Source organism: Schistocerca piceifrons, unplaced genomic scaffold (genome assembly GCF_021461385.2).
Source record: "Schistocerca piceifrons isolate TAMUIC-IGC-003096 unplaced genomic scaffold, iqSchPice1.1 HiC_scaffold_457, whole genome shotgun sequence".
NCBI classification, from domain to species: Eukaryota; Metazoa; Arthropoda; class Insecta; order Orthoptera; family Acrididae; genus Schistocerca; species Schistocerca piceifrons.
The window spans coordinates 306-16,837 of NW_025728686.1; the positions used below are offsets into that span (position 1 = coordinate 306).

Sequence of the window (16,532 nt, forward strand, 5' to 3'; positions counted from 1 at the left end):
GTCGAAGCAAAGTCGGGGACAAGTCGGGACGGGAGGGGAGGGGACAGGCGAAAAATGCACCGCGCAAATTACGCAAATATCTGGAAGCGCGGCGCGTGTCAGCCGGGTGAGAAAGCTTCCGCCGGTCCAGCAGGACACTGCCACACCCCGCGCAGTCCCCCCGACGCCCGGCCCCGCGCCGGATAACAAGAACAAGGTGCGTCTCCCGCGAGTGTCGGAGGCCGCACGCACCAAACGAATGACAGGCGGTGCAACGAGCAGCCGCGCTGTGCGTGTCACCCACGTGGCGGTGGAAGGACGTGCTTTGCGTCAAATGTGCCACGGAAAACGGCGATTGCGTGTGTTGGGAGAAGGGGCGAAGGCTCCCTCTGCCGTGCGGCCACATTATAAGGACGCCAACGGGCCATACCATGTTGAATACACCGGTTCTCGTCCGATCACCGAAGTTAAGCAACATCGGGCCCGGTTAGTTACTTGGATGGGTGACCGCCTGGGAACACGGGTGCTGTTGGCTCTATCTCATTTTTTAATTTTTGCGTCGCTACACCTGCCAGCCCTCTTTTTCATACTAACTTTCAGGTGTGACAAAGATGCTTCCACAAGCATTTAAAGTACTCGCACTAAACATAAGACACGAAATTACAGTAATGAACTCAGTTTGAGCAAGAATGCGCCGAGGAATAGTGCTAGGAACTCGTTGGAAATGACGAAACACTACGAATCGACAGATGTGTCCTTGAAATGCGTCAGAGCCAACTGTTATGTAGCAGTGCTAAATTCGAAAACTAAACTAAATACATAAATTAAAAAAAAAAAAAAAAAACAGCCGTTCTCGTCCGATCACCGCAGATAAGCAACAACGTTAGTATTCGGATCGGTGACTGCCTGGGACCTCTGGCTGTCTTCATACTTTGCTTTTTTGTCGCCACCACCACTGCCAGCCCTCTTTTTTTTTCAGATGTGACAACGATGTTTCCACAATGACTTAAATCTGTTGTAATAAACAAAAGATACGATATTAGGGCACTCAGTTTGAAGAAGAGTGTGCCAAGGAAGATTTCCAAAGAGTCTCTGGAAATAACAAAACAGTATGAAACGACAGAAATGTTGTGAAATACGTCAGGGCACATTGTTTTGTAGCAGTGCACAACTGCAAATTTGTAAACAACAATTTATCTTTCGTCGCTAGAAGAGATGGATGCTTTGTCGAACCTCCTGTGTCTTGTGTCCTCGTTTTCGCGCCTTTCCATGGCACGGCACGGCACGGCACGGCACGGCACGGCACGGCACAGCGCTGCTCTAGTACCTCCGAACGGCCGCACACGGCGTCTCGGACACGCCGGTTCGGCCCGCGCCCATCTCGCAGATGTTTGTCGTGCTTGTGCGGTCATATGGAGCGCGACCCGAGCGGCAGCGAGCGGCAGTCGAAGCAAAGTCGGGACAAGTCGGGACGGGAGGGGAGGGGACAGGCGAAAATGCACCGCGCAAATTACGCAAATATCTGGAAGCGCGGCGCGTGTCAGCCGGGTGAGAAAGCTTCCGCCGGTCCAGCAGGACACTGCCACACCCCGCGCAGTCCCCCGACGCCCGGCCCCGCGCCGGATAACAAGAACAAGGTGCGTCTCCCGCGAGTGTCGGAGGCCGCACGCACCAAACGAATGACAGGCGGTGCAACGAGCAGCCGCGCTGTGCGTGTCACCCACGTGGCGGTGGAAGGACGTGCTTTGCGTCAAATGTGCCACGGAAAACGGCGATTGCGTGTGTTGGGAGAAGGGGCGAAGGCTTCCTCTGCCGTGCGGCCACATTATAAGGACGCCAACGGCCATACCATGTTGAATACACCGGTTCTCGTCCGATCACCGAAGTTAAGCAACATCGGGCCCGGTTAGTACTTGGATGGGTGACCGCCTGGGAACACCGGGTGCTGTTGGCTCTATCTCATTTTTAATTTTTGCGTCGCTACACCTGCCAGCCCTCTTTTTCATACTAACTTTCAGGTGTGACAAAGATGCTTCCACAAGCATTTTAAAGTACTGCACTAAACATAAGACACGAAATTACAGTAATGAACTCAGTTTGAGCAAGAATGCGCCGAGGAATAGTGCTAGGAACTCGTTGGAAATGACGAAACACTACGAATCGACAGATGTGTCCTTGAAATGCGTCAGAGCCAACTGTTATGTAGCAGTGCTAAATTCGAAAAACTAACTAAATACATAAATTAAAAAAAAAAAAAAAAAACAGCCGTTCTCGTCCGATCACCGCAGATAAGCAACAACGTTAGTATTCGGATCGGTGACTGCCTGGGACCTCTGGCTGTCTTCATACTTTGCTTTTTTGTCGCCACCACCACTGCCAGCCCTCTTTTTCAGATGTGACAACGATGTTTCCACAATGACTTAAATCTGTTGTAATAAACAAAAGATACGATATTAGGGCACTCAGTTTGAAGAAGAGTGTGCCAAGGAAGATTTCCAAAGAGTCTCTGGAAATAACAAAACAGTATGAAACGACAGAAATGTTGTGAAATACGTCAGGGCACATTGTTTTGTAGCAGTGCACAACTGCAAATTTGTAAACAACAATTTATCTTTCGTCGCTAGAAGAGATGGATGCTTTGTCGAACCTCCTGTGTCTTGTGTCCTCGTTTTCGCGCCTTTCCATGGCACGGCACGGCACGGCACGGCACGGCACGGCACGGCACAGCGCTGCTCTAGTACCTCCGAACGGCCGCACACGGCGTCTCGGACACGCCGGTTCGGCCCGCGCCCATCTCGCAGATGTTTGTCGTGCTTGTGCGGTCATATGGAGCGCGACCCGAGCGGCAGCGAGCGGCAGTCGAAGCAAAGTCGGGACAAGTCGGGACGGGAGGGGAGGGGACAGGCGAAAATGCACCGCGCAAATTACGCAAATATCTGGAAGCGCGGCGCGTGTCAGCCGGGTGAGAAAGCTTCCGCCGGTCCAGCAGGACACTGCCACACCCCGCGCAGTCCCCCCGACGCCCGGCCCCGCGCCGGATAACAAGAACAAGGTGCGTCTCCCGCGAGTGTCGGAGGCCGCACGCACCAAACGAATGACAGGCGGTGCAACGAGCAGCCGCGCTGTGCGTGTCACCCACGTGGCGGTGGAAGGACGTGCTTTGCGTCAAATGTGCCACGGAAAACGGCGATTGCGTGTGTTGGGAGAAGGGGCGAAGGCTTCCTCTGCCGTGCGGCCACATTATAAGGACGCCAACGGCCATACCATGTTGAATACACCGGTTCTCGTCCGATCACCGAAGTTAAGCAACATCGGGCCCGGTTAGTACTTGGATGGGTGACCGCCTGGGAACACCGGGTGCTGTTGGCTCTATCTCATTTTTTAATTTTTGCGTCGCTACACCTGCCAGCCCTCTTTTTCATACTAACTTTCAGGTGTGACAAAGATGCTTCCACAAGCATTTTAAAGTACTGCACTAAACATAAGACACGAAATTACAGTAATGAACTCAGTTTGAGCAAGAATGCGCCGAGGAATAGTGCTAGGAACTCGTTGGAAATGACGAAACACTACGAATCGACAGATGTGTCCTTGAAATGCGTCAGAGCCAACTGTTATGTAGCAGTGCTAAATTCGAAAAACTAACTAAATACATAAATTAAAAAAAAAAAAAAAAACAGCCGTTCTCGTCCGATCACCGCAGATAAGCAACAACGTTAGTATTCGGATCGGTGACTGCCTGGGACCTCTGGCTGTCTTCATACTTTGCTTTTTTGTCGCCACCACCACTGCCAGCCCTCTTTTTCAGATGTGACAACGATGTTTCCACAATGACTTAAATCTGTTGTAATAAACAAAAGATACGATATTAGGGCACTCAGTTTGAAGAAGAGTGTGCCAAGGAAGATTTCCAAAGAGTCTCTGGAAATAACAAAACAGTATGAAACGACAGAAATGTTGTGAAATACGTCAGGGCACATTGTTTTGTAGCAGTGCACAACTGCAAATTTGTAAACAACAATTTATCTTTCGTCGCTAGAAGAGATGGATGCTTTGTCGAACCTCCTGTGTCTTGTGTCCTCGTTTTCGCGCCTTTCCATGGCACGGCACGGCACGGCACGGCACGGCACGGCACGGCACAGCGCTGCTCTAGTACCTCCGAACGGCCGCACACGGCGTCTCGGACACGCCGGTTCGGCCCGCGCCCATCTCGCAGATGTTTGTCGTGCTTGTGCGGTCATATGGAGCGCGACCCGAGCGGCAGCGAGCGGCAGTCGAGCAAAGTCGGGACAAGTCGGGACGGAAGGGGAGGGGACAGGCGAAAATGCACCGCGCAAATTACGCAAATATCTGGAAGCGCGGCGCGTGTCAGCCGGGTGAGAAAGCTTCCGCCGGTCCAGCAGGACACTGCCACACCCCGCGCAGTCCCCCCGACGCCCGGCCCCGCGCCGGATAACAAGAACAGGGTGCGTCTCCCGCGAGTGTCGGAGGCCGCACGCACCAAACGAATGACAGGCGGTGCAACGAGCAGCCGCGCTGTGCGTGTCACCCACGTGGCGGTGGAAGGACGTGCTTTGCGTCAAATGTGCCACGGAAAACGGCGATTGCGTGTGTTGGGAGAAGGGGCGAAGGCTTCCTCTGCCGTGCGGCCACATTATAAGGACGCCAACGGCCATACCATGTTGAATACACCGGTTCTCGTCCGATCACCGAAGTTAAGCAACATCGGGCCCGGTTAGTACTTGGATGGGTGACCGCCTGGGAACACCGGGTGCTGTTGGCTCTATCTCATTTTTTAATTTTTGCGTCGCTACACCTGCCAGCCCTCTTTTTCATACTAACTTTCAGGTGTGACAAAGATGCTTCCACAAGCATTTTAAAGTACTGCACTAAACATAAGACACGAAATTACAGTAATGAACTCAGTTTGAGCAAGAATGCGCCGAGGAATAGTGCTAGGAACTCGTTGGAAATGACGAAACACTACGAATCGACAGATGTGTCCTTGAAATGCGTCAGAGCCAACTGTTATGTAGCAGTGCTAAATTCGAAAAACTAACTAAATACATAAATTAAAAAAAAAAAAAAAAAAACAGCCGTTCTCGTCCGATCACCGCAGATAAGCAACAACGTTAGTATTCGGATCGGTGACTGCCTGGGACCTCTGGCTGTCTTCATACTTTGCTTTTTTGTCGCCACCACCACTGCCAGCCCTCTTTTTCAGATGTGACAACGATGTTTCCACAATGACTTAAATCTGTTGTAATAAACAAAAGATACGATATTAGGGCACTCAGTTTGAAGAAGAGTGTGGCAAGGAAGATTTCCAAAGAGTCTCTGGAAATAACAAAACAGTATGAAACGACAGAAATGTTGTGAAATACGTCAGGGCACATTGTTTTGTAGCAGTGCACAACTGCAAATTTGTAAACAACAATTTATCTTTCGTCGCTAGAAGAGATGGATGCTTTGTCGAACCTCCTGTGTCTTGTGTCCTCGTTTTCGCGCCTTTCCATGGCACGGCACGGCACGGCACGGCACGGCACGGCACGGCACAGCGCTGCTCTAGTACCTCCGAACGGCCGCACACGGCGTCTCGGACACGCCGGTTCGGCCCGCGCCCATCTCGCAGATGTTTGTCGTGCTTGTGCGGTCATATGGAGCGCGACCCGAGCGGCAGCGAGCGGCAGTCGAAGCAAAGTCGGGACAAGTCGGGACGGGAGGGGAGGGGACAGGCGAAAATGCACCGCGCAAATTACGCAAATATCTGGAAGCGCGGCGCGTGTCAGCCGGGTGAGAAAGCTTCCGCCGGTCCAGCAGGACACTGCCACACCCCGCGCAGTCCCCCCGACGCCCGGCCCCGCGCCGGATAACAAGAACAAGGTGCGTCTCCCGCGAGTGTCGGAGGCCGCACGCACCAAACGAATGACAGGCGGTGCAACGAGCAGCCGCGCTGTGCGTGTCACCCACGTGGCGGTGGAAGGACGTGCTTTGCGTCAAATGTGCCACGGAAAACGGCGATTGCGTGTGTTGGGAGAAGGGGCGAAGGCTTCCTCTGCCGTGCGGCCACATTATAAGGACGCCAACGGCCATACCATGTTGAATACACCGGTTCTCGTCCGATCACCGAAGTTAAGCAACATCGGGCCCGGTTAGTACTTGGATGGGTGACCGCCTGGGAACACCGGGTGCTGTTGGCTCTATCTCATTTTTTAATTTTTGCGTCGCTACACCTGCCAGCCCTCTTTTTCATACTAACTTTCAGGTGTGACAAAGATGCTTCCACAAGCATTTTAAAGTACTGCACTAAACATAAGACACGAAATTACAGTAATGAACTCAGTTTGAGCAAGAATGCGCCGAGGAATAGTGCTAGGAACTCGTTGGAAATGACGAAACACTACGAATCGACAGATGTGTCCTTGAAATGCGTCAGAGCCAACTGTTATGTAGCAGTGCTAAATTCGAAAAACTAACTAAATACATAAATTAAAAAAAAAAAAAAAAAAACAGCCGTTCTCGTCCGATCACCGCAGATAAGCAACAACGTTAGTATTCGGATCGGTGACTGCCTGGGACCTCTGGCTGTCTTCATACTTTGCTTTTTTGTCGCCACCACCACTGCCAGCCCTCTTTTTCAGATGTGACAACGATGTTTCCACAATGACTTAAATCTGTTGTAATAAACAAAAGATACGATATTAGGGCACTCAGTTTGAAGAAGAGTGTGGCAAGGAAGATTTCCAAAGAGTCTCTGGAAATAACAAAACAGTATGAAACGACAGAAATGTTGTGAAATACGTCAGGGCACATTGTTTTGTAGCAGTGCACAACTGCAAATTTGTAAACAACAATTTATCTTTCGTCGCTAGAAGAGATGGATGCTTTGTCGAACCTCCTGTGTCTTGTGTCCTCGTTTTCGCGCCTTTCCATGGCACGGCACGGCACGGCACGGCACGGCACGGCACGGCACAGCGCTGCTCTAGTACCTCCGAACGGCCGCACACGGCGTCTCGGACACGCCGGTTCGGCCCGCGCCCATCTCGCAGATGTTTGTCGTGCTTGTGCGGTCATATGGAGCGCGACCCGAGCGGCAGCGAGCGGCAGTCGAAGCAAAGTCGGGACAAGTCGGGACGGGAGGGGAGGGGACAGGCGAAAATGCACCGCGCAAATTACGCAAATATCTGGAAGCGCGGCGCGTGTCAGCCGGGTGAGAAAGCTTCCGCCGGTCCAGCAGGACACTGCCACACCCCGCGCAGTCCCCCCGACGCCCGGCCCCGCGCCGGATAACAAGAACAAGGTGCGTCTCCCGCGAGTGTCGGAGGCCGCACGCACCAAACGAATGACAGGCGGTGCAACGAGCAGCCGCGCTGTGCGTGTCACCCACGTGGCGGTGGAAGGACGTGCTTTGCGTCAAATGTGCCACGGAAAACGGCGATTGCGTGTGTTGGGAGAAGGGGCGAAGGCTTCCTCTGCCGTGCGGCCACATTATAAGGACGCCAACGGCCATACCATGTTGAATACACCGGTTCTCGTCCGATCACCGAAGTTAAGCAACATCGGGCCCGGTTAGTACTTGGATGGGTGACCGCCTGGGAACACCGGGTGCTGTTGGCTCTATCTCATTTTTTAATTTTTGCGTCGCTACACCTGCCAGCCCTCTTTTTCATACTAACTTTCAGGTGTGACAAAGATGCTTCCACAAGCATTTTAAAGTACTGCACTAAACATAAGACACGAAATTACAGTAATGAACTCAGTTTGAGCAAGAATGCGCCGAGGAATAGTGCTAGGAACTCGTTGGAAATGACGAAACACTACGAATCGACAGATGTGTCCTTGAAATGCGTCAGAGCCAACTGTTATGTAGCAGTGCTAAATTCGAAAAACTAACTAAATACATAAATTAAAAAAAAAAAAAAAAAAACAGCCGTTCTCGTCCGATCACCGCAGATAAGCAACAACGTTAGTATTCGGATCGGTGACTGCCTGGGACCTCTGGCTGTCTTCATACTTTGCTTTTTTGTCGCCACCACCACTGCCAGCCCTCTTTTTCAGATGTGACAACGATGTTTCCACAATGACTTAAATCTGTTGTAATAAACAAAAGATACGATATTAGGGCACTCAGTTTGAAGAAGAGTGTGCCAAGGAAGATTTCCAAAGAGTCTCTGGAAATAACAAAACAGTATGAAACGACAGAAATGTTGTGAAATACGTCAGGGCACATTGTTTTGTAGCAGTGCACAACTGCAAATTTGTAAACAACAATTTATCTTTCGTCGCTAGAAGAGATGGATGCTTTGTCGAACCTCCTGTGTCTTGTGTCCTCGTTTTCGCGCCTTTCCATGGCACGGCACGGCACGGCACGGCACGGCACGGCACGGCACAGCGCTGCTCTAGTACCTCCGAACGGCCGCACACGGCGTCTCGGACACGCCGGTTCGGCCCGCGCCCATCTCGCAGATGTTTGTCGTGCTTGTGCGGTCATATGGAGCGCGACCCGAGCGGCAGCGAGCGGCAGTCGAAGCAAAGTCGGGACAAGTCGGGACGGGAGGGGAGGGGACAGGCGAAAATGCACCGCGCAAATTACGCAAATATCTGGAAGCGCGGCGCGTGTCAGCCGGGTGAGAAAGCTTCCGCCGGTCCAGCAGGACACTGCCACACCCCGCGCAGTCCCCCCGACGCCCGGCCCCGCGCCGGATAACAAGAACAAGGTGCGTCTCCCGCGAGTGTCGGAGGCCGCACGCACCAAACGAATGACAGGCGGTGCAACGAGCAGCCGCGCTGTGCGTGTCACCCACGTGGCGGTGGAAGGACGTGCTTTGCGTCAAATGTGCCACGGAAAACGGCGATTGCGTGTGTTGGGAGAAGGGGCGAAGGCTTCCTCTGCCGTGCGGCCACATTATAAGGACGCCAACGGCCATACCATGTTGAATACACCGGTTCTCGTCCGATCACCGAAGTTAAGCAACATCGGGCCCGGTTAGTACTTGGATGGGTGACCGCCTGGGAACACCGGGTGCTGTTGGCTCTATCTCATTTTTTAATTTTTGCGTCGCTACACCTGCCAGCCCTCTTTTTCATACTAACTTTCAGGTGTGACAAAGATGCTTCCACAAGCATTTTAAAGTACTGCACTAAACATAAGACACGAAATTACAGTAATGAACTCAGTTTGAGCAAGAATGCGCCGAGGAATAGTGCTAGGAACTCGTTGGAAATGACGAAACACTACGAATCGACAGATGTGTCCTTGAAATGCGTCAGAGCCAACTGTTATGTAGCAGTGCTAAATTCGAAAAACTAACTAAATACATAAATTAAAAAAAAAAAAAAAAAACAGCCGTTCTCGTCCGATCACCGCAGATAAGCAACAACGTTAGTATTCGGATCGGTGACTGCCTGGGACCTCTGGCTGTCTTCATACTTTGCTTTTTTGTCGCCACCACCACTGCCAGCCCTCTTTTTCAGATGTGACAACGATGTTTCCACAATGACTTAAATCTGTTGTAATAAACAAAAGATACGATATTAGGGCACTCAGTTTGAAGAAGAGTGTGGCAAGGAAGATTTCCAAAGAGTCTCTGGAAATAACAAAACAGTATGAAACGACAGAAATGTTGTGAAATACGTCAGGGCACATTGTTTTGTAGCAGTGCACAACTGCAAATTTGTAAACAACAATTTATCTTTCGTCGCTAGAAGAGATGGATGCTTTGTCGAACCTCCTGTGTCTTGTGTCCTCGTTTTCGCGCCTTTCCATGGCACGGCACGGCACGGCACGGCACGGCACGGCACGGCACAGCGCTGCTCTAGTACCTCCGAACGGCCGCACACGGCGTCTCGGACACGCCGGTTCGGCCCGCGCCCATCTCGCAGATGTTTGTCGTGCTTGTGCGGTCATATGGAGCGCGACCCGAGCGGCAGCGAGCGGCAGTCGAAGCAAAGTCGGGACAAGTCGGGACGGGAGGGGAGGGGACAGGCGAAAATGCACCGCGCAAATTACGCAAATATCTGGAAGCGCGGCGCGTGTCAGCCGGGTGAGAAAGCTTCCGCCGGTCCAGCAGGACACTGCCACACCCCGCGCAGTCCCCCCGACGCCCGGCCCCGCGCCGGATAACAAGAACAAGGTGCGTCTCCCGCGAGTGTCGGAGGCCGCACGCACCAAACGAATGACAGGCGGTGCAACGAGCAGCCGCGCTGTGCGTGTCACCCACGTGGCGGTGGAAGGACGTGCTTTGCGTCAAATGTGCCACGGAAAACGGCGATTGCGTGTGTTGGGAGAAGGGGCGAAGGCTTCCTCTGCCGTGCGGCCACATTATAAGGACGCCAACGGCCATACCATGTTGAATACACCGGTTCTCGTCCGATCACCGAAGTTAAGCAACATCGGGCCCGGTTAGTACTTGGATGGGTGACCGCCTGGGAACACCGGGTGCTGTTGGCTCTATCTCATTTTTTAATTTTTGCGTCGCTACACCTGCCAGCCCTCTTTTTCATACTAACTTTCAGGTGTGACAAAGATGCTTCCACAAGCATTTTAAAGTACTGCACTAAACATAAGACACGAAATTACAGTAATGAACTCAGTTTGAGCAAGAATGCGCCGAGGAATAGTGCTAGGAACTCGTTGGAAATGACGAAACACTACGAATCGACAGATGTGTCCTTGAAATGCGTCAGAGCCAACTGTTATGTAGCAGTGCTAAATTCGAAAAACTAACTAAATACATAAATTAAAAAAAAAAAAAAAAAAACAGCCGTTCTCGTCCGATCACCGCAGATAAGCAACAACGTTAGTATTCGGATCGGTGACTGCCTGGGACCTCTGGCTGTCTTCATACTTTGCTTTTTTGTCGCCACCACCACTGCCAGCCCTCTTTTTCAGATGTGACAACGATGTTTCCACAATGACTTAAATCTGTTGTAATAAACAAAAGATACGATATTAGGGCACTCAGTTTGAAGAAGAGTGTGCCAAGGAAGATTTCCAAAGAGTCTCTGGAAATAACAAAACAGTATGAAACGACAGAAATGTTGTGAAATACGTCAGGGCACATTGTTTTGTAGCAGTGCACAACTGCAAATTTGTAAACAACAATTTATCTTTCGTCGCTAGAAGAGATGGATGCTTTGTCGAACCTCCTGTGTCTTGTGTCCTCGTTTTCGCGCCTTTCCATGGCACGGCACGGCACGGCACGGCACGGCACGGCACGGCACAGCGCTGCTCTAGTACCTCCGAACGGCCGCACACGGCGTCTCGGACACGCCGGTTCGGCCCGCGCCCATCTCGCAGATGTTTGTCGTGCTTGTGCGGTCATATGGAGCGCGACCCGAGCGGCAGCGAGCGGCAGTCGAAGCAAAGTCGGGACAAGTCGGGACGGGAGGGGAGGGGACAGGCGAAAATGCACCGCGCAAATTACGCAAATATCTGGAAGCGCGGCGCGTGTCAGCCGGGTGAGAAAGCTTCCGCCGGTCCAGCAGGACACTGCCACACCCCGCGCAGTCCCCCCGACGCCCGGCCCCGCGCCGGATAACAAGAACAAGGTGCGTCTCCCGCGAGTGTCGGAGGCCGCACGCACCAAACGAATGACAGGCGGTGCAACGAGCAGCCGCGCTGTGCGTGTCACCCACGTGGCGGTGGAAGGACGTGCTTTGCGTCAAATGTGCCACGGAAAACGGCGATTGCGTGTGTTGGGAGAAGGGGCGAAGGCTTCCTCTGCCGTGCGGCCACATTATAAGGACGCCAACGGCCATACCATGTTGAATACACCGGTTCTCGTCCGATCACCGAAGTTAAGCAACATCGGGCCCGGTTAGTACTTGGATGGGTGACCGCCTGGGAACACCGGGTGCTGTTGGCTCTATCTCATTTTTTAATTTTTGCGTCGCTACACCTGCCAGCCCTCTTTTTCATACTAACTTTCAGGTGTGACAAAGATGCTTCCACAAGCATTTTAAAGTACTGCACTAAACATAAGACACGAAATTACAGTAATGAACTCAGTTTGAGCAAGAATGCGCCGAGGAATAGTGCTAGGAACTCGTTGGAAATGACGAAACACTACGAATCGACAGATGTGTCCTTGAAATGCGTCAGAGCCAACTGTTATGTAGCAGTGCTAAATTCGAAAAACTAACTAAATACATAAATTAAAAAAAAAAAAAAAAAACAGCCGTTCTCGTCCGATCACCGCAGATAAGCAACAACGTTAGTATTCGGATCGGTGACTGCCTGGGACCTCTGGCTGTCTTCATACTTTGCTTTTTTGTCGCCACCACCACTGCCAGCCCTCTTTTTCAGATGTGACAACGATGTTTCCACAATGACTTAAATCTGTTGTAATAAACAAAAGATACGATATTAGGGCACTCAGTTTGAAGAAGAGTGTGCCAAGGAAGATTTCCAAAGAGTCTCTGGAAATAACAAAACAGTATGAAACGACAGAAATGTTGTGAAATACGTCAGGGCACATTGTTTTGTAGCAGTGCACAACTGCAAATTTGTAAACAACAATTTATCTTTCGTCGCTAGAAGAGATGGATGCTTTGTCGAACCTCCTGTGTCTTGTGTCCTCGTTTTCGCGCCTTTCCATGGCACGGCACGGCACGGCACGGCACGGCACGGCACGGCACAGCGCTGCTCTAGTACCTCCGAACGGCCGCACACGGCGTCTCGGACACGCCGGTTCGGCCCGCGCCCATCTCGCAGATGTTTGTCGTGCTTGTGCGGTCATATGGAGCGCGACCCGAGCGGCAGCGAGCGGCAGTCGAGCAAAGTCGGGACAAGTCGGGACGGAAGGGGAGGGGACAGGCGAAAATGCACCGCGCAAATTACGCAAATATCTGGAAGCGCGGCGCGTGTCAGCCGGGTGAGAAAGCTTCCGCCGGTCCAGCAGGACACTGCCACACCCCGCGCAGTCCCCCCGACGCCCGGCCCCGCGCCGGATAACAAGAACAGGGTGCGTCTCCCGCGAGTGTCGGAGGCCGCACGCACCAAACGAATGACAGGCGGTGCAACGAGCAGCCGCGCTGTGCGTGTCACCCACGTGGCGGTGGAAGGACGTGCTTTGCGTCAAATGTGCCACGGAAAACGGCGATTGCGTGTGTTGGGAGAAGGGGCGAAGGCTTCCTCTGCCGTGCGGCCACATTATAAGGACGCCAACGGCCATACCATGTTGAATACACCGGTTCTCGTCCGATCACCGAAGTTAAGCAACATCGGGCCCGGTTAGTACTTGGATGGGTGACCGCCTGGGAACACCGGGTGCTGTTGGCTCTATCTCATTTTTTAATTTTTGCGTCGCTACACCTGCCAGCCCTCTTTTTCATACTAACTTTCAGGTGTGACAAAGATGCTTCCACAAGCATTTTAAAGTACTGCACTAAACATAAGACACGAAATTACAGTAATGAACTCAGTTTGAGCAAGAATGCGCCGAGGAATAGTGCTAGGAACTCGTTGGAAATGACGAAACACTACGAATCGACAGATGTGTCCTTGAAATGCGTCAGAGCCAACTGTTATGTAGCAGTGCTAAATTCGAAAAACTAACTAAATACATAAATTAAAAAAAAAAAAAAAAAAACAGCCGTTCTCGTCCGATCACCGCAGATAAGCAACAACGTTAGTATTCGGATCGGTGACTGCCTGGGACCTCTGGCTGTCTTCATACTTTGCTTTTTTGTCGCCACCACCACTGCCAGCCCTCTTTTTCAGATGTGACAACGATGTTTCCACAATGACTTAAATCTGTTGTAATAAACAAAAGATACGATATTAGGGCACTCAGTTTGAAGAAGAGTGTGGCAAGGAAGATTTCCAAAGAGTCTCTGGAAATAACAAAACAGTATGAAACGACAGAAATGTTGTGAAATACGTCAGGGCACATTGTTTTGTAGCAGTGCACAACTGCAAATTTGTAAACAACAATTTATCTTTCGTCGCTAGAAGAGATGGATGCTTTGTCGAACCTCCTGTGTCTTGTGTCCTCGTTTTCGCGCCTTTCCATGGCACGGCACGGCACGGCACGGCACGGCACGGCACGGCACAGCGCTGCTCTAGTACCTCCGAACGGCCGCACACGGCGTCTCGGACACGCCGGTTCGGCCCGCGCCCATCTCGCAGATGTTTGTCGTGCTTGTGCGGTCATATGGAGCGCGACCCGAGCGGCAGCGAGCGGCAGTCGAAGCAAAGTCGGGACAAGTCGGGACGGGAGGGGAGGGGACAGGCGAAAATGCACCGCGCAAATTACGCAAATATCTGGAAGCGCGGCGCGTGTCAGCCGGGTGAGAAAGCTTCCGCCGGTCCAGCAGGACACTGCCACACCCCGCGCAGTCCCCCCGACGCCCGGCCCCGCGCCGGATAACAAGAACAAGGTGCGTCTCCCGCGAGTGTCGGAGGCCGCACGCACCAAACGAATGACAGGCGGTGCAACGAGCAGCCGCGCTGTGCGTGTCACCCACGTGGCGGTGGAAGGACGTGCTTTGCGTCAAATGTGCCACGGAAAACGGCGATTGCGTGTGTTGGGAGAAGGGGCGAAGGCTTCCTCTGCCGTGCGGCCACATTATAAGGACGCCAACGGCCATACCATGTTGAATACACCGGTTCTCGTCCGATCACCGAAGTTAAGCAACATCGGGCCCGGTTAGTACTTGGATGGGTGACCGCCTGGGAACACCGGGTGCTGTTGGCTCTATCTCATTTTTTAATTTTTGCGTCGCTACACCTGCCAGCCCTCTTTTTCATACTAACTTTCAGGTGTGACAAAGATGCTTCCACAAGCATTTTAAAGTACTGCACTAAACATAAGACACGAAATTACAGTAATGAACTCAGTTTGAGCAAGAATGCGCCGAGGAATAGTGCTAGGAACTCGTTGGAAATGACGAAACACTACGAATCGACAGATGTGTCCTTGAAATGCGTCAGAGCCAACTGTTATGTAGCAGTGCTAAATTCGAAAAACTAACTAAATACATAAATTAAAAAAAAAAAAAAAAAAACAGCCGTTCTCGTCCGATCACCGCAGATAAGCAACAACGTTAGTATTCGGATCGGTGACTGCCTGGGACCTCTGGCTGTCTTCATACTTTGCTTTTTTGTCGCCACCACCACTGCCAGCCCTCTTTTTCAGATGTGACAACGATGTTTCCACAATGACTTAAATCTGTTGTAATAAACAAAAGATACGATATTAGGGCACTCAGTTTGAAGAAGAGTGTGCCAAGGAAGATTTCCAAAGAGTCTCTGGAAATAACAAAACAGTATGAAACGACAGAAATGTTGTGAAATACGTCAGGGCACATTGTTTTGTAGCAGTGCACAACTGCAAATTTGTAAACAACAATTTATCTTTCGTCGCTAGAAGAGATGGATGCTTTGTCGAACCTCCTGTGTCTTGTGTCCTCGTTTTCGCGCCTTTCCATGGCACGGCACGGCACGGCACGGCACGGCACGGCACGGCACAGCGCTGCTCTAGTACCTCCGAACGGCCGCACACGGCGTCTCGGACACGCCGGTTCGGCCCGCGCCCATCTCGCAGATGTTTGTCGTGCTTGTGCGGTCATATGGAGCGCGACCCGAGCGGCAGCGAGCGGCAGTCGAGCAAAGTCGGGACAAGTCGGGACGGAAGGGGAGGGGACAGGCGAAAATGCACCGCGCAAATTACGCAAATATCTGGAAGCGCGGCGCGTGTCAGCCGGGTGAGAAAGCTTCCGCCGGTCCAGCAGGACACTGCCACACCCCGCGCAGTCCCCCCGACGCCCGGCCCCGCGCCGGATAACAAGAACAGGGTGCGTCTCCCGCGAGTGTCGGAGGCCGCACGCACCAAACGAATGACAGGCGGTGCAACGAGCAGCCGCGCTGTGCGTGTCACCCACGTGGCGGTGGAAGGACGTGCTTTGCGTCAAATGTGCCACGGAAAACGGCGATTGCGTGTGTTGGGAGAAGGGGCGAAGGCTTCCTCTGCCGTGCGGCCACATTATAAGGACGCCAACGGCCATACCATGTTGAATACACCGGTTCTCGTCCGATCACCGAAGTTAAGCAACATCGGGCCCGGTTAGTACTTGGCTGGCTGCCCGCCTGGCAACACCTCGGTGCCGAGCGAGCAGTGTTTACCTCGTGCGACTGGGCCGGCGGCGCCTCGCGTGTCGTCTGCTCCCTCTGCCTCGTGGATTTCTTTCTTTCTACTGAACTGTAAGTAATGGATATACTTTACGATGACAGTGAAGAGCGACAGAACAATATTCAGTGCGAGTTTGAGTTCCGTAGAGAAACCTTCTGTTTTTGAGACCCATCGTTGGTTACTTGAGGACTTGATGTTGTCTACTACTGATGTGCTCGGTATTCAATTCGATACGTCGGTGAAGTCGCCAGTTGCGCCAGAAGCCAGAAATTACCGTAGTACGCCTACACACGCGTTCCAGTTATTTACATTGCTTGCAGCCGCTCCATCCACAACGAGCGTGAGCCCGGATAGCTCAGTCGGTAGAGCATTAGGCTTTTAACCTAAGGGTCCAGGGTTCAAGTCCCTGTCCGGGCGAAG

The 16,532-nt window shown here is 52.2% G+C and overlaps 12 non-coding genes and 1 pseudogene across 12 annotated transcripts; all 13 read left to right on the forward strand.

Annotated features, from left to right (window-relative positions):
• Positions 1-394: 394 nt before the first annotated feature.
• On the forward strand, positions 395-514 carry LOC124751389. The gene has a single exon (XR_007012112.1). It is a non-coding gene; the product is annotated as a 5S ribosomal RNA (ribosomal RNA).
• Positions 515-1,814: 1,300 nt separating this feature from the next.
• LOC124751382 lies at positions 1,815-1,933 on the forward strand. The gene has a single exon (XR_007012106.1). It is a non-coding gene; the product is annotated as a 5S ribosomal RNA (ribosomal RNA).
• Positions 1,934-3,229: 1,296 nt separating this feature from the next.
• LOC124751391 lies at positions 3,230-3,348 on the forward strand. Its single transcript, XR_007012113.1, has one exon. It is a non-coding gene; the product is annotated as a 5S ribosomal RNA (ribosomal RNA).
• Positions 3,349-4,643: 1,295 nt separating this feature from the next.
• LOC124751392 lies at positions 4,644-4,762 on the forward strand. The gene has a single exon (XR_007012114.1). It is a non-coding gene; the product is annotated as a 5S ribosomal RNA (ribosomal RNA).
• A 1,298-nt stretch (positions 4,763-6,060) lies between these two features.
• On the forward strand, positions 6,061-6,179 carry LOC124751393. Its single transcript, XR_007012115.1, has one exon. It is a non-coding gene; the product is annotated as a 5S ribosomal RNA (ribosomal RNA).
• Positions 6,180-7,477: 1,298 nt separating this feature from the next.
• On the forward strand, positions 7,478-7,596 carry LOC124751395. Its single transcript, XR_007012116.1, has one exon. It is a non-coding gene; the product is annotated as a 5S ribosomal RNA (ribosomal RNA).
• A 1,298-nt stretch (positions 7,597-8,894) lies between these two features.
• On the forward strand, positions 8,895-9,013 carry LOC124751384. The gene has a single exon (XR_007012107.1). It is a non-coding gene; the product is annotated as a 5S ribosomal RNA (ribosomal RNA).
• A 1,297-nt stretch (positions 9,014-10,310) lies between these two features.
• LOC124751385 lies at positions 10,311-10,429 on the forward strand. Its single transcript, XR_007012108.1, has one exon. It is a non-coding gene; the product is annotated as a 5S ribosomal RNA (ribosomal RNA).
• Positions 10,430-11,727: 1,298 nt separating this feature from the next.
• Positions 11,728-11,846, forward strand: LOC124751386. Its single transcript, XR_007012109.1, has one exon. It is a non-coding gene; the product is annotated as a 5S ribosomal RNA (ribosomal RNA).
• Positions 11,847-13,142: 1,296 nt separating this feature from the next.
• Positions 13,143-13,261, forward strand: LOC124751387. The gene has a single exon (XR_007012110.1). It is a non-coding gene; the product is annotated as a 5S ribosomal RNA (ribosomal RNA).
• Positions 13,262-14,559: 1,298 nt separating this feature from the next.
• Positions 14,560-14,678, forward strand: LOC124751388. Its single transcript, XR_007012111.1, has one exon. It is a non-coding gene; the product is annotated as a 5S ribosomal RNA (ribosomal RNA).
• Positions 14,679-15,975: 1,297 nt separating this feature from the next.
• On the forward strand, positions 15,976-16,093 carry LOC124751390 (annotated as a pseudogene).
• Positions 16,094-16,456: 363 nt separating this feature from the next.
• On the forward strand, positions 16,457-16,529 carry Trnak-uuu. The gene has a single exon. It is a non-coding gene; the product is annotated as a tRNA-Lys (tRNA).
• The last annotated feature ends 3 nt before the right edge of the window (positions 16,530-16,532 follow it).